Source organism: Pezoporus flaviventris, unplaced genomic scaffold, assembly GCF_033815535.1.
Source record: "Pezoporus flaviventris isolate CSIRO_AGI_PZ_B2104156 unplaced genomic scaffold, CSIRO_AGI_Pfla_v1 ptg000030l, whole genome shotgun sequence".
NCBI lineage: Eukaryota > Metazoa > Chordata > Aves > Psittaciformes > Psittacidae > Pezoporus > Pezoporus flaviventris.
The window spans coordinates 4,152,285-4,174,858 of NW_026892578.1; the positions used below are offsets into that span (position 1 = coordinate 4,152,285).

The 22,574-nt window shown below is 40.7% G+C and overlaps 1 protein-coding gene across 2 annotated transcripts in view; it reads left to right on the plus strand.

Annotated features, from left to right (window-relative positions):
* GABRG3 (gamma-aminobutyric acid type A receptor subunit gamma3) overlaps positions 1–22,574 on the plus strand; it is a 342,699-nt gene that overhangs the window by 254,766 nt on the left and 65,359 nt on the right. The window lies entirely within an intron of this gene.

Below are 22,574 nucleotides of genomic sequence, written 5' to 3' on the forward strand. Positions count from 1 at the left end.
TCTTTCGATTCTCCTCCCCACCCTCCGGGAGTGGGGAAGGGGAGAGCCCCGGGGTGGGGGGGTGGGCCTCAACTGCTTCCAGCACAGCGCCACTCACTGGGAGTGAGTGAACAAGCTGGCTGGCTGGGTTTAAACCACGATAATGGCAAATGCCTAAGCTTTCCTGACTGAGATATTCATTGTATTTTAAGGATTCTTGAGCACAAAAAAAAGTGCCGATCTATTATATAAGGATAACAATACCACCGAGGAGTGAGGGTGATGCTGTTAGTCTTGGCCCATTAAGCTGTTTTCTAGGTCATGTTCAAAGACATCTGTTAGCAAGTCCAAGAACAGCCAAAGAAAACAACGTATTCAAGGCTATGAGCTTGAATATCTAGAGCCTGTGACAGTGTATGGACCTTAAAACAAGCTTATCCTAAAAATAGGAACATTTCGAAGGATGGTCTCAAACGTTCAGCAGTACATTCAGAAACCCATAGGGATAAGCAGTACAAGGTAGCAAATGTGGCTGCAGACACCAGAGCCCTCAGTACTTCTGACTCTGTTGGTCTCATGGGATGATCTGCAGCTGCTGGTTGCTTCTCCTCTGTGTTGTTTTCCCTGCTGGTCTGTATCCAAAACAGGGAAGAGGTCCCAGGCTGACTTCCCATGCCATCAGGGACCGGTGCTTGTCTGCTTTGTCCCTCTGCTCACTTGAGGGCTATGTTGTGGTGGACATTACCAGAACAGGAGACAGTGTCAGTCTAGAAATGGAGTTACCTTCTGAAATTTTTGTGCAGCTTTTCATTGATAAAGTAGAAATTAGACATCATTCTTCCATAGGAGATAAGGAGTTCAGTCTTGGGCTCCAGCTGCAAATATGAAAATGTGCAGTTAGGAGAAATTTATTTGAAGTATCTAAGAAATAAATTTATAAGCCAGGGTCAACATTCTGTCTGTGAAAACTTCAATTTTAAAGATTTTTTTTCTAGATAAAGTTCTGTTTAGCATTAATACAAGAGATGAAATCACAAGACAGCTGTTCAGGTTTTCCCTCTCTGGGACCATTTCATAGAGTGAACAATACAGTGGTTAACTATAGTTTTGTCAGGTGCAAAAAATGGGATGGCAGCCACCTCCTACAGTCAATGCTCAAGGGCACTGTGATTGCCAGCCTCTTCATACACAGCAGCTTTATAGTAATCATCATTTCAGCAGCAATTGACCTTGCTAATATAAGGTCCTGAGGCAAAGAAATTATTTACAATATAGCTGCTGGAATGGCATCCAGGGTGGAGAACTCAGCAGAAGTGTTACAGCATCTAAGACTGATGGCAAAGGAAGGTGTATTTCTTTCCCAGACATAAACAAGAAATGCATTATCAGCAAAGTGCGAAGAACACTAACAGAATTAACATTTCTCCAAGTTATTTTGGAAAAAGACTCACCCTTTTAGCTCTACTTAATATTGTAAGGTAGGAAATTATTTTGGCTCACACTTCGTGAGTGTGCAAGGACAACAGCATGGAGCACTTCATTAATGCAAATACTCTCCTGTTAAAACCACAGACATTTCTGGAGCAAACCGGACCATGCGCCTGAAATCCAGCATCATGTTCCAGCAACAGGTCATACCTAAAATTTCTGTGAAACTCTGCAAGAGAAAATTTGCGAATCTGTGTGAAGTCTGTGGATTCTGCACAGGTGTGAATCAGAGCACAACTTCAATCAAATCACAAGTTGATCTGTGCTGCCTCTGTCTTGCTTTTTCCTTAAAGTTCCTGGAGACTCTTTGAAGATGGTGAGCATCTGTTGGTCATTGCTGCCACAGATACACAGCAGAAATATCAACAGCAATCTTTTCCCTGGTTTGGGCTGCCAGGTGGAGCTGCTGTGGCAGTGTGAAGGACATTGAAGGGGACACCCCCCTTCCTTCACTGTTCTTGAACACTAGGATCCCTCATGCAGCAGCATCCTGCTGCCCATGGCTTCCCAAGGGCAGTGGCTCCAGCTGTCAGGCTAGAGCACCTCCAAACCAGGCTGTCCCAAGAGCCTGGATGGCTCTTTTGGTATCTCTGCATCATCTACACGGCCAGCAAGCATGCTAGGTCAGGCATCTGTACCTTCCCCAGACTAATCACCCAGTAACCAGATACATATCAGAGGCTAACCAGGTAATAAAAGGACAAGACCATCAATTTCAGCTTTTTTTCACAGAGAGGCTATCAGGCATTGGAAAGGCTGCCGAGGGAAGTGGTGGAATCACTGTCCCCGGAAGTGTTCAGAAACCGTGTAGATGAGGCCCTCAGTGACATGGTTTAGTGGTGGTCTTGGCAGTGCTGGGGTAATGGTTGGACTTGATGATCTTAAAGGTCTTTTCCAATCTACTTGATTCTATGATTCTATGATTCAAGCTGAAAGGCACTGCCAAAACTGGCAATCTAACAAGAAGGGGAAGACCCTGCAGCATCAGCACAAGTAGACTTCCTGGCAGCAGATAGGGTAGCCCTTCTGCCTTTCTCTCCCCATATGTGGCCCCATCACTCATCCTAAGATGGAAATTTTCTTCCTGATACTCTCAGGTACAGGTTGAGACAGCCTAACATGCAGTGATGATTTCTCTTTCCTATTCCATATTGAATTTTTTTGATTCCTAATGTATACATCCTGGTGTCTTAACTGCAGGCTTACTTAGTGTTTTGGTAGCTTTTTAATGATAACTGTTAATAACTATCAATGGTCAGTAAATTTTATTGTCTAATTATGTTCCTCATTGAAAAATAATTCTACCTTTTTTTAATTTTCTGCCCTCTGAATTCAATAACAAGCTCTCTCCTGTTGTATTCTGTGGGGACACATCTAGAGGCGTGTGTGCCTCCTTGATGCCATGCATTAATTTGAAAGCTGTTGCCAACACCTTTTGGTTAGAAAAAAAAATAAGCTGTCCCGAACTTTTCAATCTCTTTTCATACAGACGTGGTTTCTGAATCCAGCCATTCCTGTCATTAATCTCTCAGCTCCTCTATTCTCAATTTTTTTTTAACAGGGCAGCTGGAGATAAGCACCATGTCTCAGGTGACAGTGTCGCTTTTTAATGGAATTGTTACATTTTCAGGCTTATTTTCCCATCGTTGTTGTTCTAACGTTTCACTTGATTTGAATTTATTTTCTGACTGCTGCAGCCCTTTGGGTGGCAAGGTATTCAGCGTACTCCTAGGGTTCTTACAGCTTTAATTTAGATTCTGGGAAGCTGAATAACTAAGAGTCTTTCACCCACTGTGCATCACACTGGTCAGCACCAAAGAAGTGAGAAGGATCAGTCAATTATTAAAGATTTTGCAAGTAATCACAGATACCAAATAAACTCATGATAGGTGAGATGTTTTAGATTATCATCACTTGGTAGTAGGGTAGGTGTGAGATGGATAAAGGAATTAGGACACTTGGAAACAAGGATTTCAAACACCTTTCATTTCTGCTGCACACCTAAATCTCCTAGAAGAAAAGGTCTGGAATAGCTGCATAGTATGGCTGAATGGCAATACTCACCTCAGTGAGATCTGTTCTTTAGGGAAGGATCATAAGAATGTGAAAGCATTGTCTTGGAAAAAAGACATTCTTTCCAAGGACAGTCGTCTTTAGCCCTGCTGTAACAGCCATGGCGTTCTGCCATCTGGCTCCCAGGCTCAGTTATGTTTCATCAGTGACTAGACACAAGACACCTAGTCTCATAAGGCATGAGAGAGCTCAAGCAAAAGCAGAGCTTGAGCCATATAGATTACATACTCCCAAAAGTATCTGCTTCTCCATTATAGGCGTGCTTTCATTTTAAAAAGTGAGTAATTCAATGGCACATTGCAAGAGGAAAACAAGAAATCTCTCTCAGATCACCTAGAAATGTTATTGAATCACACCTAGCCATAATGCCAGGCTATTCATTTCAAACATTATCTGACATCTCATTGAAACAAGCTGTTATGCAAGCAATGATAATCCTTCAAATTTAATGGAATTACTGAATTTAGTACCACATGTCTGCACTGCCACCTCATCTTTATTTCAAAAGCAAAGATGGAGAAAAAAATACTGAAAGGAGCACCTTTTTGACTGAGAATACCAACCTAGGTGTCAATTAGCACTGCATTTTGAAGATTTACAAAAGTGCTTTTATGACTATTTCAAACACAGTAAGCAAGATTAATATCTGGTGAGATGCAAATTAAAGTAAAAAAATTAAAGAATTATGTTCAGTGGAAGGACGTAAGGATATAGAGAAAATATTAGAGAAGTCTGTCGTGGGTATTCTGACTTTTTTGTTGCTATAATAATTTGTTATGATGCATATCTTCAATACTGCTGTTCTACTAACTCCCTTTTCTTGGCCGTGTTCATCTTATAAACCCACAGAAGGGAATTCAGAAGCCTGTGCACACGCTGTACGTGTTATAAATATCAGCTACTATAGTGTTAAACTTCAGCTGCATTTTTTTTTTTTAATTTTATTTCAGCAATCATAATGATCATGATGGTGTAGTTTTGATGAGCATGTGGGCTTCCTCCGCATCAAGCATCTGTATCTACGCAAAAGACCTATTTCAGCCCCTGGAAATGGAGGTTGAGTGTATGAGTTGAATAGTAATCCAAATTGAGATTGGTGTCAGATTCCCTGAGCGAGTTGCCTGCACAAGTAGGGAAAAAGGGAGAGGGAAAGCAAACTCAGCATAGCCACCTTTCTGCATTTCAGCCCAAGGACAGGGAGTGGGTGAGGGGTTTACTTTTGTTTTCTCACCCACCAAAAGAGCTGGTGTGTCAGAAAATGAAGACTTTTGTATGTGTGGCTGCCCCCTCGGGAAGACACTGGGGAATGGATTACAGTGGTTTCCCAGCCCTTGCTCTGGAACAGCACACTTACATGCTTCCTTCCCTGCATCTCATAACAAACTCATGACTAACTCTTAATAATCTCCTGAGGCTGAGCTTCATCAGCATTACCAGAGCCCTCACTCTATCATTAAATACCCTGTGCTCCAGCCACAGGACAGATTTGTTTTGCAGCTGCACTTGCCTGAAAGTTTTCTGATTATATATTGGATTTAGGAAGAATGAAAAGAATACTCAAGAGACACCTTTCCTCTGATACTTAAAAACAGGCAGTCAAGTCAGTCATTGCTTTTAAAGTCTCCAGAGGATTTTTGTTGTTGGGTTTGTTTGTGGGTTGTTTTTCTTCAGTACGGTTTTAATCGAAAATCTAGCAGTATTTGGCTGACTGGAACAAATTTTTGCCTTCAGCCCTTACCTCCTCATGTTTTATACAAACTCTGCTAAAAGAAGTCCGCATTAAGGGTTAGACTTTTAAGCCCCCTTTGCAGTTAAAATGTAGTTCATATTACACTTATACATAGCACTTGGCTGAAGCAATCTGCTAGGCAGTCTATGCAGCAGCCTCAACATCTACCTCTCCATATGTCATAACTCAGTTTGAAAATGTAGCTTGGCTTCATTATAACACAGATGAGCAGCAGGTGCCAGCTCATTATAAAATGCCGAATCTGAAAAAAAGTGAATTTTCACTCTAAAAATTCTCTTGAATCTGTGCAGTTATAAAGGAAGCATGCCTTATGAAATGATCTCTTCAAAGCATCTGTAGCCATTATAATCTCCTATAAATAGCTCTCACCAATATCTTAATCTCATTAAAAAGTAAGGAGAAATATAGGCCCAAAATAATTCCCCAGAGACTGGATGATATCTTTTAAAGGGAAGTGGATTAAGGGATCTCCAAGCACCAGAAGCATCTGCGCCACCAGAAAGAAAACGCCACCAGAAAGAAAACGCTATGACTGCCTCTTCATGTAGAGGCAGAACGTTTGCACAGTGTCCTCTCACATGTGCCATCGTGTTTGAAGTGAGGAGAACTGCAGCTAATTAGCATCTCTGACTTGTTAATTAGCATCTCTGGCAACATGAGAAATATATACTTTTCTTTTAATAATGCAATGGCTTAGAGGCTCAAAATACTTAAGTATCACAACAGGAAGCATTGTGGAGCAAACGGCATTATATATAGAGCGATCAGGAAGAGAGGAGGATACTCGGGTTTTATAAAGGTGCCAATAAGCTTTTAAAATATTAGTAACCACTCTCGTGTTCTCACCAAGGCAAATGAAGCATAGTGAGCATCCCACCTCCTCTCTGCCACTGCACAGAAGAAAACAGAGGCAATTTCTCGCTTATCACCTAGTTCCTCCGTATGCCATTTCTCTGATTCTTTGCACCCAGATATGGGGGTGGCTGAACTGAGGGGTGAGTCAATTTAAGTTATATATGTCTGCTGATTAAAAAGAAAAAGAAATCAAAAAAGAGAAATATAAGGTGGGGGTGGTGCTTTCAGGCAGTGATACTTTCTCATCCTAGCCCCCTGTGGAAAGGCTCTGTTTTCTGAGGTGGAGAAACTGGTTTCATATGCCAGTCTAATTTACTTGACTGCTGCTGGTAGCAAACGTGGACTTCGGTCCCATTCTCACTCTTTACCTAATGTGCAACCTCATTCATGGATGTCCACTGAGCTTTACTGATGAGAGCAGAGTTACTTTAGTGGTGGGAGGGCTGCTGCATTATATGCTTTTCTGTGAGATAACATTCCAGTCACTGTTATTTCCTTCCTTTGAAAGTTTATTTTACCAAACCATCTGAAAAGCCAGGACAGTTATTATTCTGTGCCTGTGCGCATTCAGGCTGCCAAGTTAACAGACATGTGAGGGAGACTTTTTGCAGAAAGCGGAGAGGTTTGCCACATACAGACAGTTGGCTCCATTACAGATGATGTTACTTCTCCCCGAGGTGTGGAGACCTTTGTGAAAGGTGGGGAGACCTTTGTGAAAGGTGTGGGGACCCTGTGCAAGCAGCCCTGGACTTCAATAACTGCTTTCAAAGGAAACAGGAAACTGTGGACAGTACTCACAGTTTTTCAACATATTCAGGTTCCAGCTTAAACTTTATCCTGTTCTTTTCTCAGTGGGTTTCACTTCCAAAGAGAAAAGAAGTGCTGTCCCCTATGCCCATCTCACCTTATATTCTTCTGGTTGTTCTGGCATACAAAATATAAGTCAAGGAGCATATTTTGGACTGTAGAACACTCTTTGCTCTTCCCTTTCATTTGTGAATTGGTTCTTGATATCTTGATTTTCTTACTTTAAAAGATTGCTCTCGGCAAGCAAGGAGAGGCGACACTAGAGCAGTCAGCTGCTGGCCCTTTTGCCGATGCCAGAGTCTTGAAAAGCTTATACATGACTTAAAGACTTAGACCAACCATCTGAGCCCCTTGTGTTTGAATGACTTTAACCGGTGTTTCTGTAAGGGCAATCTCCCCTGAGAAATCAGCTGTGTGCTTTGGAGCTTGGCTTCCTGTCCTGGAGGCATGTCAAACCATAGCTCCCTCTAGCACCTCCATCAGTCTGTCCTTAGTGAAAGAGCAAGCAGAATGAAGAGCATTTGCAGTAGGGCTTTAAATACCCAGCAAGAGGAGAAGTCAGGTGGCAGAAAAAGGAGATAATTTAAACATACACCTTTTCCAAAATGCCTTCAAGGAAAGGTAATTCTGTAGTCTGAAAAGAAAATCCAGTGCTAAAATTTAAGACAGAGATAGAAGACCAAAAGGGTTAAAGTAGTGTGAACGGAGAAGACACAGTGTCAGCTGGGATCTGGTTGGAGCACATTTTGAATCATCTTCAGATGAATTTAATTGGCATGAAACGAGCGTGTTGTGAGAATGTCAGACACTGCAGTTGAAAAACCCAAGCTTGCTAAGAAGCAGAAAACTGTGTCCAGGAAGCTTCTGTGATGAGGGTTTTTCACCTGTTGGTAAGCTGAAGAATGGGATCCCCTTCTTGTCAATGTCCCTGGGTAAAGCAATCAAAGCAGTCTAGGGCCCAATTAAATATAGCATCTGCCAAATCACTGGGTGGTAGCAGGGAGAGATGTTTTGGGAGGGATACTGAAATAACCATAAATAGCTCTGCTGGAGAAATATGTGACAAAGGCAACATAAAGGAAATTATATACTACGGTATTTTTGATTACCGGAGCAGTGAAACTAATGGAGACCAATATTCCAAGGGCATACAACTTGAGGTTGAGTGGCCTTTCCCTAATCCTTCACAAAGCTGTAGCCTTCTTCTTCTTGTGAGGCAATATTAGAAATGGTTTCCCTGTTTGGGAGATTTTTACAGAACATATTAATATCTGAGGCTTACTTCTGACAGATTTCAGTAAAATTGTTGAATGGGTGCAAATGTTATTGGAGCAAGGACAGATAATGGGCATAAATGTAGACAAGGGATATAATTACATAAGCCTCATCACCTAAGCAAACCAAGCTAAAAAATACTTAATTACTTTAACTTGGCCCACAGGCATGTGAAGCAAAAACTGCTGAGGTTTTAATTTTCTGACTGGGGATTTTTTAATAGTCAGTATGATTTATACAGGGCCTGAAATAGCCATGAAATGGCAGTCATGCATTTTTCAGGAGAACAGGCAGATGCTAGGACATGAAGAGTAACAAAAATGCAGAATAATGGGAAACCCAGGAAAAAATCTTGAAATTTGACTTTTCAGAAATTCCAAAAAATGTGTTACACAGGTAGTCTCTTGAATAAAGATTCTCACTATTTTATGATGATTTTTTTTTCTCAATATAAACACACAGAAAGCATTTTTTAAAAAAGGTTTTCCATGATCTGGATATATGGATAATATATTCTTTCAGAAACGTGAGCGTACATTTTGCAAGAACAAACAATTCTGACAGAACCTGGCAACTACTTTGGGAAACTGGCATCACTGCCATTTTTTACTGCTGCAGGAAAGGTAGTTCCACTGTAAAACAGCCAAGAGCCAGAAAACACCTTTGTCTGTGACAGGGCTGCCAGGGTCCCAGGGCTGCTGCTTGGAGCATCCTTGCAGCCATGACATTTAGGGTTTTTTTGAGTGGTGGCAGCTGCCTGATGGTCTGGAAGAACTTGTGGAGCTGTAGCCTCTGGAGGATTAGAGCCATTGGAGGCAGTTGTGTTGTGCGTTGAGGCACAGTACTGCTGTTTTACAGCTATATCAGAAAATGAAGCAGCACAAAACTATGTACAGTTGGTGCGTAGACTTGGTTTGAATAGTACCTTGTTTTGAAACAGGGTACTGAAAAACTTGATCTTAATACTTCTCAATTAACCACATGCAAAGCTATCTGTCAACCTAAAAGCTTAGGAATACTGCACCGCAAGGAAAACTGAAATGCATGAAAGAAGTATAGCTGATGTCTTTGCTTTATAAGGCAAAAATATTAGTCACTTGGCTTCTTCAGCCTTCTCCACCACAGCTCTTCAGTTTTAGAGCAATAACTGATCATCTGAGGAGATACAGATCATGATTAGTGTCTGGGACCAGAAACTGAGAAAGAAACTAACAGGAGGCTCAGAATTCACCCTATTTTGTGTACTGTAAGTTACTGAGATTTACAGTAAATTTGCGTGGAGATCTGGGGAGGACGGTAAAAGATTGTGACTCCTCAGAAGCTTTAGAAGGAATGTTTTAGCTGAGCTGAAGCAAAGCTAACAAAAATAACAGCTTCATGTGCTTGAAATAGCATACTTGGACAAGATATTAAGGCATTGAGATACACAGACACATCACAGAAAGGTTTCTGTGATCAATGCATGTACTTCAAAAGCTGGGAAAAGGACACAAAGGATACTTGGACTGATGTACTACACAAGAGCATCAGCTAAAATCCATCAGCAGTATCCTGAGACCAAAACAGATACAGATGCTAGAATCGGGAGGGGGTGGGGGAGGAGGCAAACATTAACTGGAGAAGTGACAGCCATGAGATGCTTGGAAAGTAAATGACAAACCAAGGCATGGATAAATGCTTCCAGAGAACAGGAAGGCCAAATTTAGTGAATGCAAAATTAATACATTTACCAATTCATCATAACACTCTTGCTGATGTTTAAATGAAAACATTTAATTTAAAGTTAATTTAATTGAGTGTGACTGTAAATATGTCAGTCAGCAAAGTGCCCTGTTTAACTGAAACTTCATTTTGTCAGATGATTTCTGATGAGCTGTTATTAAGAAAAAGGAGATTGCATCTTGGCCATGACCTTTTCAGGAACTGCTCTTTTTGTAAGCATTAGATACAAGAAAGTATGTTAACATTTATCTTTCTTTGTTTGCCTAGTCTTGCTTGCTAAGCCAATAAGGTGCAGACAAGTCCTAGGGAGCTAGGACTTTTTTTTTGCTGGTTTACTTTATAGAGCTACAAAAAAATATTTTTTATAAATTTTATTGTGTGTGCAAACAACAATGTGTGCAAATGACAATAAATCTACATACAGATTGATAATGACTATATGAATAAGCAGATAACATTCGTTTCCTTGTAAATAAGTGGTAGAATGAAAAAAAAAAACCTAACGAAACATAGTCAAAAATAACTAATTTTGATTTTGCATTGTCACTTCACATGTGTAGTTACACTGTGATGTAAAACAGAGAAATGAGTCTCTCAACAAAAAAAATATTTGGGCTTTTTTTTCAACAACAGCAATGCTATTTTACAGATCCCTTAAAAGCTTAACCTGCTTAATCTCAGGCTTAATGAAATTTTCTGTTTAGTTCTGAGTGTATGTTGCAAATTCTTGACTTATTTTATGATATGGTAATACTCAGATGCTGTGTTTTCAGTTTTGAGTATTCTGTTGTTTTACCTTTCATCATCCATTCATGATGCATTCTGAGAAGACCTATTAAAAAGTCATAATAATCTTGTATGGAAATCTTTAATTCATAACCTGCTTCCATTAATGCTGCATTGACTGAGCATAGTACATTTCTGACCACATCTGTAAATACATAGGCGTTGCTAGTGTAGCTCCTGTGAAGCTTGAAATGGGTTTCATGGCAATGCAGAAAAAGCACTGTTGTTACCTACATTTTCGGTTTCATGGATCTGAAAATGTACGATTCAGGCTATGGACTATGTAAGCTGAATGTATAACTACAATGACTTTTGTAGTTCAAATTTGATAAAAAATTTATGCACATGGGACTGTGGATAAATTTTAGTATATTTCTAGCCTAAGAAGTTGGGCACTGACCAGTAAGTATATGCCAATGCTTCTGTGGGTGTTATTACTAATTCTTTGTAACAGCCACCTTCAAGTTGTGCATATTTTTTTTTAATCTACTCTATTAGTATTATTATTATTTTTTATGAGAATACAAAGTATTCTTGCCTATCTTTAGAAATGCAGGCTATTCTTTTTTATATACATTGTACAACAAATAGCTTATATTTACATGTTGATAATTGTGTGTTTCTTATCATAGAATCATAGAACAGTTAGGATTGGAAAGGACCTTAAGATCATCTAGTTCCAACCCCCTGCCATGTGCAGGGACACCTCACACTAAACCATGTCACCCAAGGCTCTGTCCAGCCTGGCCTTGAACACCACCAGGGATGGAGCATTCACAACTTCCTTGGACAACGCATTCCAGTGCCTCACCACCCTTACAGTAAAGAACATCCTCCTTATATCCAGTCTAAACTTCCCCTGTTTAAGTTTTAACCCGTTACCCCTTGTCCTATTACTACAGTCCCTAATGAAGAGTCCCTTCCCAGCATCCTTATAGGCCCCCTAATCATAATATTCTATTATTTTACTGCTGATGGATATCCGTCTTGTAATTGCACTTAACATATACTACTAATTATTAAGTAGCAGAATGAAGATGAGAGCTAAGTGTGTTTAGCATAATCTGTAAATACTGTCAAGTCTTTGTGAAAAACACAAAATGAGTTCTTAGTGCTAAAGAAATCTTCATATCAAATGTTGAAATAAAGAGCTTAGATAGATTACTTGTCAATTAAAACAAGAAACCTTTAAGTAAATTATGTTCTTGCCGTTCTTCCCCACTTGCATCGACTGAAAAACTTTACAAGTGTGTCTTTTTTAATTTCCTGTGCAAATTGTGGCTGTGGTGTTTACTTTACTGGAGCTCTGAGTCTCCATCAGAATCTTTGCTTGTTCATTATATGTTTTTAGATGAGCCAAAAAACATTTGCTCAGCACTTTGTCTAACAAAGCAATGGATAAACAAAACATTATCTTTCTCATCAGGATAATCTTAAGGAAATCTTAGTAGTCCTACAAGAAGGATACAGTTGATTACTGCCATTAAATGGGTAAAGGCAAGATTATTTAATCTTGTAATGTCTAGTAGAGTTTATACTGAGCATTTATGGGCTATTTTTAGTTCAATTCACATTTATTTGTGTTAAACATCTTTGATGGAATGTGCTCCATTTAATTCACATAGCTGTTCTGTCCCTAAATTTGAGGTGCCCAGCATAGTCAGTAGATAAAAACCCAGTGTTTTTAGAGTCCTGCAAAGAATAATATTCCACTCATGCTGGGGTGTTGGAACTCAGGTGGCCAGCATCTTTTGGTAGCACTACTGTCCATCCTGGTCATAAGGAATTTCAGCACTTGCTTTAGAAGGGCTATGTTTCTAAACACCTTCAATATAACCGCAATTTAAATGAATACCCCTGGACAGTATGGAACTCTGTCTAGGGACAGGTGAGCAGCCCACAGAGAGTTTGTGGGTCAGGGTTAAAGGGAATATAGCTATGGGAGACATTACTGTGGGGATCTGTTCCGGACCACCTGATCAAGGAGAACCTGTGGATGAAGCACTCTATAGACAGATTGGAAAAGCCTCACGCTTGCAGGCCCTTGTTCTCATGGGGGACTTCAACCACCCTGACATCCGTTGGAAGGACGGTACGGCCCGGCACAAGCAATCCAAGAGGTTCCTCGATTGTGTAGAAGACAACTTCCTTCTGCAAGTAATAGAGGAGCTGACAAGGAGAGGTGCCGTGCTTGACCTCGTGCTCACCAACAGGGAAGGGCTCGTTGGAAATGTGACGCTCCAGGGCAGCCTTGGATGAGCGATCATGAGATGCTCGAATTTGAGATCCTCAGGACAGTGAGAAGAGCGTGCAGCAAGCTCACTGCCCCGGACTTCAAAAGAGCAGACTTTGGCCTCTTCAGGAACCTGCTTTGGAAGGTTCCATGGGATACAGCCCTAGAGGGCAGAGGGGCCCAAGACTGTTGGTTGATATTCAAGGATCACCTGCTGCAAGCTCAGGAGTGTTGCATCCCAACCAGAAGGAAGTGCAGCAGGAGGGCCAGGAGACCTCCTTGGATGGATAAGGAGCTCCTGAGGAAAATTCAAATGAAAAAAGAGGCTTATAATAAGTGGAGGCAAGGACAAGTGGCATGGGAAGGGTACAGGGATGTTGTCCGAGAAGCTAGGGACCAGGTTAGGAAAGCTAAGGCTCAGTTAGAATTAAACTTAGCTAGAGGAATTAAAGATAACAGGAAGGGATTCTACAGGTACATAGCAAATAAAAAACAGTCTAGGGAGAATGTAGGCCCCCTCAAGAAGCTCTCAGGAGAACTGGCTACACAGGATTTGGAGAAGGCTGAGGTTCTGAATGACTTCTTTGCCTCGGTCTTCAGTGCCAAAGGCTCTGACTGCACCACCCAAGTCTTGGAAGGCAGATTCAGGGACTGTGAGAATGAAGACCTTGCGCCCACTGTAGGAGAGGAACTGGTTCGAGACCATTTTAAAAATCTGAACGTGCACAGGTCCGTGGGTCCTGATGAGATCCATCCATGGGTCCTGAAGGAGCTGGTAAATGAAGTTGCGAAGCCGCTGGCCATCATATTTGAGAAATCATGGCAGTCGGGTGAAGTTCCTGATGACTGGAAAAAGGGAAATATAACCCCCATTTTCAAGAAGGGGAAAATGGATGACCTGGGGAATTACAGACCAGTCAGTCTCACCTCTGTGCCTGGCAAAATCTTGGAGCAGATTCTCCTGGAAGGCATGCTAAGGCACATGAAAATCAACAAGGTGCTTGGTGACAGCCAGCATGGCTTCACTAAGGGGAAATGCTGTCTGACCAATTTGGTGGCCTTCTATGATGGGGCTACAGAACTGATGAACAGGGGTAGAGCAGTTGATGTCATCTACCTGGACTTGTGAAAGCCTTCGACACTGTCCCACACGACATCCTTGTCTCTAAATTGGAGAGACATCAATTTGATGGATGGACTGCTCGGTGGATAAAGAGCTGGCTGGATGGCCACACGCAAAGAGTTGTGGTCAATGGCTCAATGTCCAGCTGGAGACCAGTAACGAGTGGTGTCCCTCAGAGATTGGTGTTGGGACCGGTCTTGTTTAATATCTTCATCGCTGACATGGACAGTGGGATTGAGTGCGCCCTCAGCAAGTTTGCCAATGACACCAAGCTGTGTGGTTTGGTTGATACGCTGGAGGGAAGGAATGCCATCCAGAGGGACCTTGACACACTTGTGAGGTGGGCTGATGCCAACTTCATGAGGCTTAACCATGCCAAGTGCAAGGTCCTACACCTGGGTTGGGGCAATCCCAGGCACAGCTACAGGTTGGGCAGAGAAGAGATTCAGAGCAGCCCTGTGGAGAAGGACTTGGGGGTGTTGGTTGATGAGAAACTTAACATGAGCCGGCAGTGTGCACTTGCAGCCCAGAAAGCCAACCTTATCCTGGGCTGCACCAAAAGGAGCGTGACAAGCAGGTCGAAGGAGGTGATCCTGCCCCTCTACTCTGCTCTTGTGAGCCCTCACCTGGAGTATTGTGTGCAGTTCTGGTGTCCTCAACATAAAAAGGACATGGAACTGTTGGAACAAGTCCAGAGAAGGGCCACGAGGATGATCAGGGGACTGGAGCACCTCCTGTATGAAGACAGGCTGAGGAAGTTGGGGCTGTTCAGCCTGGAGAAGAGAAGGCTGTGTGGAGACCTCATAGCAGCCTTCCAGTATCTGAAGGGGGCCTATAATGATGCTGGGGAGGGACTCTTCATTAGAGATTGTAGTGACAGGACAAGGGGTAATGGGTTAAAACTTAAACAGGGGAAGTTTAGGTTGGAAATTAGAAGGAAGTTCTTTCCTGTTAGGGTGGTGAGGCACTGGAATGGGTTGCCCAGGGAGGCTGTGAATGCTCCATCCCTGGAAGTGTTGAAGGCCAGTTTGGACGAGGCCTTAGGTGATATGATTTAGCGTAAGGTGTCTCTGCCCATGGCAGGGGGGTTGGAACTAGATGATCTTAAGGTCCTTTCCAACCCTATCAATTCTATGATTCTATGAAGGCTGCATCCTGGCTATAGAGAATGTCAGGAGACCAAAGAATTGCAGATTTGATAGATAATTGCTTTAATACACTGGGAGGTTTATGTTCCTCTTTGTCTAATGCAAATCCTACTATGTTTGGTTTTAAACTGTGATGCCAGGACCTTTGACTTGCTGTGGTTTATCCCAATATTTTTAATCTGCTCTATTATTATGCTCTTGGCTTCCTCTTTTTCTAAAGGTTAAATTAAAAGTCAACTTAAATAAAGAAAATTGCGAGTGGTTGCCATGACCTACATCTTTCTGAGTATGTAGCCACTCAGATTTAGCACATCTAAGCAAAAATTTTGGGAAGCACCTCAAAATTAGCCCTCAGCACATCCATCACAAAATTCATGTTTAAACAAACATGAGAAAATCTTGCATGCAGCTTAATATTCTTCAGTAGTCAGTTACAAAATGTGATTTTTCTCTTTTCACTTGAGTTCAAGCAGCAGCCGAGCACAAAATTTTAGTTATTTTTTAATATTACTTTTTCACTGTTTTTTTTTTCTATTACAGAACTCAATATACATATTTAGAAGTACAAAAATGAGGCAAATGTCTTGGCAGTAGCACATAGATCTTGAATTCTCATCATCATTCAGTCATTGTTGCAGGCTACATGAAGTCCATGTAAAAGGAGAAAAGACAAGACTGCCAGCTTAGTCAAATTTCACACCAAAACCTTCAGAAAACAGCAAGTGCTCAGGTGAAACAGCAAGGTGCTCAGATGAAACCTCCCACCTCTATGCAGAGCTGGCCATGGTATATAACATCTAATGTAGAGCAAAGCTGCAGCACACAATCCCAGCAGAATCCGGAAGGCCATCTCTTTGCCATACATATCTGAAAATTCCCTCTTACCTGAATCACCATCTGCAGTGTCCCAGCCAGAAGAAATGTGAGACTTGGTCTACAGTGCCAAAAACTGTCTCAACCACATTATAAATAATGTCTTAGGCTATTCTTTGTAAGGACACACAAATTTGAAACATCACAAGGTCATTATGAAATATCTATGTTAACAATTAAAAATCAGTCCAGGGAGGTAAAAAATTAAGTTCTGTCTGGCACCTTTGTTTATAAGCAGAATGCTTCTAAATACATGGAAAATAGAGTGAGTACACACTCCAGAATCATTCAGGTTTGGAGAGAACTTGAGGTAAGAAAAACAGTTTTGGGACTTTCATTTTTCTTCTCAAGTAACTGGCATTGCAAGGAAACAAGGGTAAAATCTTTATGTTGTTCCATACATAAGAGAACAGGAGGTTTGGGTGAAGTATCCATTCTGCAGAAAGCATGACTAGAATATGACTAGGAAAGGTTTCTATGTATGTCCTAAGTATACTGATCTGTGCAAGAACTCTCTCCTTAGAGAAGATACAATTTATATGCAATAAGCATGGAGAGTGGTGAGCCTATTTGCCATTAATGATGTTAGGAATGGGGATGCAGTATAGTTCTATCAGAGAAATATAGTTTGTTCCTTTCAATGGGAGATGCATCCTTTAATTTCAGGGCAGTATTAGATCCATTATTCTGCAGTCAGGGTTATGTTGGTTGATTTTTTTTCATGAGTTAATGTACTGTTAATAAGGTGTCAATTATCGATGCAATCAAACAGGGCAAAGAATAACGTTTATAATTACTGTAGTTATCACCTAAGTGCAATTATCTACAACTACTGAAATAAATCACTTCAGATTTTAAAGCTATCTTTACAGCATTCATGTTTATCTTTCCTTTTTAGAGCTGTCTTTTAAAAAAAAAAAAATCACCATTTTGTTTATTTTTATTTTTTAAATCAGTGAGTGAGAAAAAAACCTACACACATTCATTTGTGGGCAGAGAGAACTCAATATGCATTCAGTTACAAGTATGAATATTGTTTTCTGTAGGTCTTAAGAAAACAGTTAAATGTCTCTGTTCCCTTTCCCTACTTCTTCATCAGTCTACCCTAATGGGTTTCTCCTGAAAAGACACAGGGAGTTTTCTATATCCCCTGATTTATTATTTTTTTTTTTTTATTTGAAATTAACTGAACTAAAACTTTGCTTTTTTCTGCCATCTGATAGTGCTTAATAAGTGCATGGAATCATGAAATCTAATGTAGCATCATTTTTAATAAGGGAACTTCCAGGATTTTCCTCTTAAAAGTTCACACACCTTCTGAGAACAAAACCTGGATAGATAAGAGAATAGATCTAAGAAACCTCTTCCTCCAAAACGTTGAAAAGTTTGGATTAAAATGCAGTTTTCTTGCCAACAAAGTAGCATTTATAAAGACTGCTCACAAGAAAAAGAGCCCAGGCAGCTTCTGTAGAAGCATATGATTTCTCACCCACAACACAATACCAGAGAAAGGTTTTTCCTGACTTCAAGTGTATAGCTAACACCACTAGAAAAGCAGAACCTTCCCAGAATCTGGTTATGTTTTTCTAATATATACCTCTGTCACAAACATCAGACACTTGGCACAGTGGAAACACAGAATCACAGAGTCATAGAATGGCAGGAAGGGTAGGAAGGGACCTTAATGATCATCTAGCACAAACTCCCGTGGGCAAGGACGCTTTCCATTAGACCTGCTTGCTCAAAGGCTCCTCCAGCCTGGCCTTGGACACTTCCAGGAATGGGACAACCACAACTCCTCTGAGCAAACTATTCCAGAGCCTTACCACCCTCACAGTGAAGAACTTCTTTCTTATATCTAATCTACATCTCCTTTCAACTTAAAGTCATTCCCCTTCTATAACTACATGCCCTTGTAAAAAGTCCCTCCACAGATTTCCTGTAGTCTCTCTTTAGGTAATGGAAGACTGCTATAAAGTTTCCCCTGAGCCTTCTCTTCTCCAGGCTGAGCAAGCCCAACTCTCTCAGTCTGTCTTCATAGAAGAGATGCTCTCTGACCATTCTTGTGGCCCTCCTCTGGATTCTCTTCAACAAGTCTATGTCCTTCATATGTAGGGGACCCCAGAGCTGAACACAGTACTCCAGGTGGGGTCTCAGGAGATATGAGCAGAGGGGCAGAATCCCTTCCCTTGGCCTGCTGGTCACACTTCTTTAGGTGCAGTCCAGCATATGGTTGGCTTTCTGGGTTGCAAGTGCACCTTACCAGCTCATGTTCTCATCAACCAACTTAACTGATCTTTTCTTGCCTTCTTCCCCCACAATTTCAGCTTTGCTGCTGGTTTCATTAACTCCTCATTGCATAATCTGAGTATCCAAATTTTTCCAAGTCTGGGAAGGAGAGATGAACGTTCTTGTATTATTCCCTCTGCTACAACCTGGGTCTCCCTGTGTTACATGTGAATACAAAGTGTGTTGAACCAGCAGTAAAATTGACTTGATTTCACAGAGGAAGAGAAATATGTCTGGAGAGATGAAAGATGTTGTTTTTTTTCCATGCCTTTCTGTCTTTCTATATCCTGGATATATTTCTAAAGAAGGTTTTTTAGATATAAGCTAGTTCTTCAAGTAATCTGTGTCCTTTTTGACATGACCCTTTGTCCTGGTTTCAGCTGGGGTACAGTTAATTTTCTTCCTAGCAGCTGGTGCAGTGCTGTGTTTTGGCTTTAGTCTGAGAACAATGCTGATAACACACCAATGTTTTAGTTGTTGGTAAGTAGCACTTACCCTGATCAAGGATTTGTCAATCTCTCATGCTCTGCCAGTGAAGAGGAAGCTTAGCCAGAACAGCTGGCCTAAACTAGCCAAAGGGGTATTCCATACCACAGCACATCATGTCCAGTATATAAACTGGATGGAGTTACACAGAAAGGACCAATCAGTGCTCAGGTGGGGTTGGGTATCAATCATTGGGTAGTGAGCTATTGTACTGTGCACCAATTGTGTTTTCTGAATTTTATTTCTCCTTTTTTTTTTGTTGTTCCTTAGTATTATTACTAGTATTGTTATTGTAGGTATTATTTCTATTCTCATTATATTTTACTTAACTTCAGTTACTAAACTGTTCTTCTCTCAGCCTGTGGGTTTTATATTCTTCTAATTCTCCTTCCCATCCCACCCAGAATTGGGGAAGGAGGGAGGGGACAGTGAACAAGCGGCTGCATGTTGCCAGCTTAAACCATGACACCCCTTTCCTGCTATCTTCTTTCTACCTCTTCTCACTTCCTAAAATAGACCCATTGTCACAGAAAAGAAGGTGAAACAAAGAAATCAAGCATTGATCTAAGATGCCCAGACCAACAATAGCATTGAGAAAATCAAGGTTAGAGGCAGTATGCGCTAACAGGCATGGATACATCAGTGGCTGTATTACGGAAGTTTCTGGTTTTAAATCAGTGTTGGCTCTTGTAGCAAATGTGTTTCAGGGCCACTTGACACCATTTCTCACAGCTATCTTGTGATTACATACGCCTCTCATCAAGTCTTGAGATGTTTCTGGCCTTGACCATTTTTCCAGCTCTTTGGTGCAGGCTTTGTCACAAATTGCTCAGTTTCCCTAGAAAGTGAAGCACTATGAACTTGAAGAATGAAATTCAAGTATTTTTAACCTATAAATTATAAATTATATGGTGGTGATGTGAGAAGATGTGTTAACATGAGTTCATTTCTTCCAATAACAAAAGGCAGGTAGAACAATATCCAGAGGACATCACAGGTTGTCATGACAATTTTGCTTTCTGTTATATGTTCACCTCCAAAATGACAAAAAGTGCATTTATTGCTTATCCATATTTGCATTATTGCAGTTCAAGTCTGTGGTAATCTTTGAAAATGTATGTGTTTAAAGCCTGCGAGTAAAGTAACAAAGGTACCAAACCTATTACTGGAAAAGCCATTATGTTTGATGAAAGTAAACAGAAGGTATTACATAGATAATTTCTACTGGGCTCTTAAAGAAATGTTTTCATCCAGATTTGTTCTTCAGTTGATTTTACAAATGCATGTAGTACCAGTCTTGCAAAAAACTAAATCGTCAAGGTGCTGTTTGGAAGTCTTAGACATGGTGGTGTATGTATCTAAAACCTGCAGAAGATGTGAATAACAACAGCACAGCCTGCAAAAATAACAATCAGGCCAAAAAGCAGGAGAATTTAAAGGCAATCAAGTAAATTCATGGGAGGGATAATGAAGGTGTTGATGCAGGTTTTGGTTGAGAAGATACTGAGTTACAGGTTGCCAGAACTTGAATGGCTGTAATGCAGAACACACACTTGGTTGTCTTCTTCCCAAGACATTCCCCTAGCTGTCTTACCAGCAACTGCTGGAAAAGCTCCAGAACCTTCTGAACCCTTACCCTGCTGCAGTATGGATATTCTTACATAGCCTAAAGCAACCTGACAGAGTAAATACACTTGATAGCAAATTGTTTAATGTGGATGGCTTGAATCCCCAGTGTGAAGAATTTAACACAATTTACTGCCATTTGTCATGCTGGGGAAGGGAAAGAAACCAGATACTTTTATAGTTAATATACTCTTAGTTACATTGTGGGCTGAACAGCAGCAGTTGCATTTGTGTGTGGAGGTAATAAATTCCCCAGCTCTGATATTTCTATAGTGAAGGATATATTTTTATAATGAGGGATAGAAGAGATTAGTCTGTATACAGGAAATATTTTATATCACTGAAAGAAGAACCATCACAACAGTCCATTTTGTAAGTTAAATGAATCCTAGGAGTGATATGCTGTCCAAATAGATGTGTCATTATTCCATAAGAAATATATCTCTTAAATTAATTGAGAAGTAAAGTCACCTGTCACTGGAGCAGAACATAACAGCAGTTATTTAGCAGATTGAAACAACCCCCGTTGAATCACTAATACTTACCTCCTTTGATGTAAGTAACTCAACTATTGTAATAGCAGATGTTAGTGACTGTAGATTAAGGGAACTACTACTGAAAGGGCATGATGTTGCCCTGAAGTCAGGTGCTTACTGTTTAATAATGATGAATTATGCAGAAAGTAGTTGTTCTGAAATTGAATCTGTCTCTTCTTAGGCACAAATATGGGAATAATGCTGAAGGATAAGAGTCTTATGAACTTGTTCTTGACTACATGCAGCTCATGTGAGGATAAACAGCTATGCCTTGGATAATATGATAGTAACATTTCAAGCTTAACTAATGGTGTAATGGATTTTTGGTGGGGTGGCCATGGGATAAAAAAAAGCAAAAAAAAAAAAAAAGAAGAATCAGGAAGAAACTGAATTCAAATTTTGTCAGAACTTTTTTCAGTAAATTGAAAAAAATATATTAAAAGTTCATCTTGGACCAATATTTTTAAAAAAGAAAATCTGTGTTATTTCCAAGATATTTGAAGCATTTTTACCTTAGCACATTTTCCAAGATATTTGAAGCAATGATTATGGTGAAATCTGCCTGAGAAAAGGGGCCCCTTTGCCTGCTATAAAATCTCCTAATTAGCACTTAGGGTCACAAGTTCTGCAGTGTGAGTTGTGCAACAGGGCAAGGATTTCATTTCTTCTGCATCAGGAGACAAATCAGGAGGTACAATTAGGATTCAGACCACATGGCAGTCCCCCATGTGGTCCTGATACTGCTTTGTGAGGAAGGAATAGTTCTGCCACCACTGTCCAGAGTGAGGGCACAGCAGCCACAGCGTGGTGAGGAGTCCGTCTGATGCTTCTTCCCTTCTGAACTGTGGGGAAAAGATACCAAGTTCTCTACAGATTAAGTCAATTTGAGAAGAAGGCTTTCTCTTAGAAAGACACATTATTCGATGATAAATATGATCAGAGGGCTCAGTCAAATAGGAGCCAGACTTGAAAGGACTTCAGAGGATTCAGGGCTAAGGCTCAAAAGGCCCTGCAAAATTTGACTTCTTTCACTGTGCCTCTGCATCCTTTGACATAGTCAGCCAGCCAAAAAAAATTAACCTTTAGATCAGTCTTACAGACTGGCACAGCAGAATTGGCAGCAAATGTACTTGACAGCAAGAGTTCTCATGGAGAGCGGCAGGGATTGTGTTTGTTACTCAGTTGGGTCCTTTGTGGGTTATTTCGTTATTTTACATTGATGGGAAATATATGAACGTGGCATTTTGAATAAACACATAGTCATTTTCTACAGATTAGAACTAAGGGACTTGTGGGTACTTTTCATGCTGTGTTAGTGAGAGGGATAAATGAGGCCATGCACACCTTACAGAAGTGCCCCAGCAGGATGGAATCTTAAACAAGCTGAAGAAGACAGTCTTAGGAGGAAAATGTCAAGGATATAGCACCATGAACAGAGAAGTTGTTTTGCAATGCAAATATGAGAAAACATCAGTATCTAATGGGGAAAAAAAAATTACTGACAAGACAGTTATATGAGCTGGCT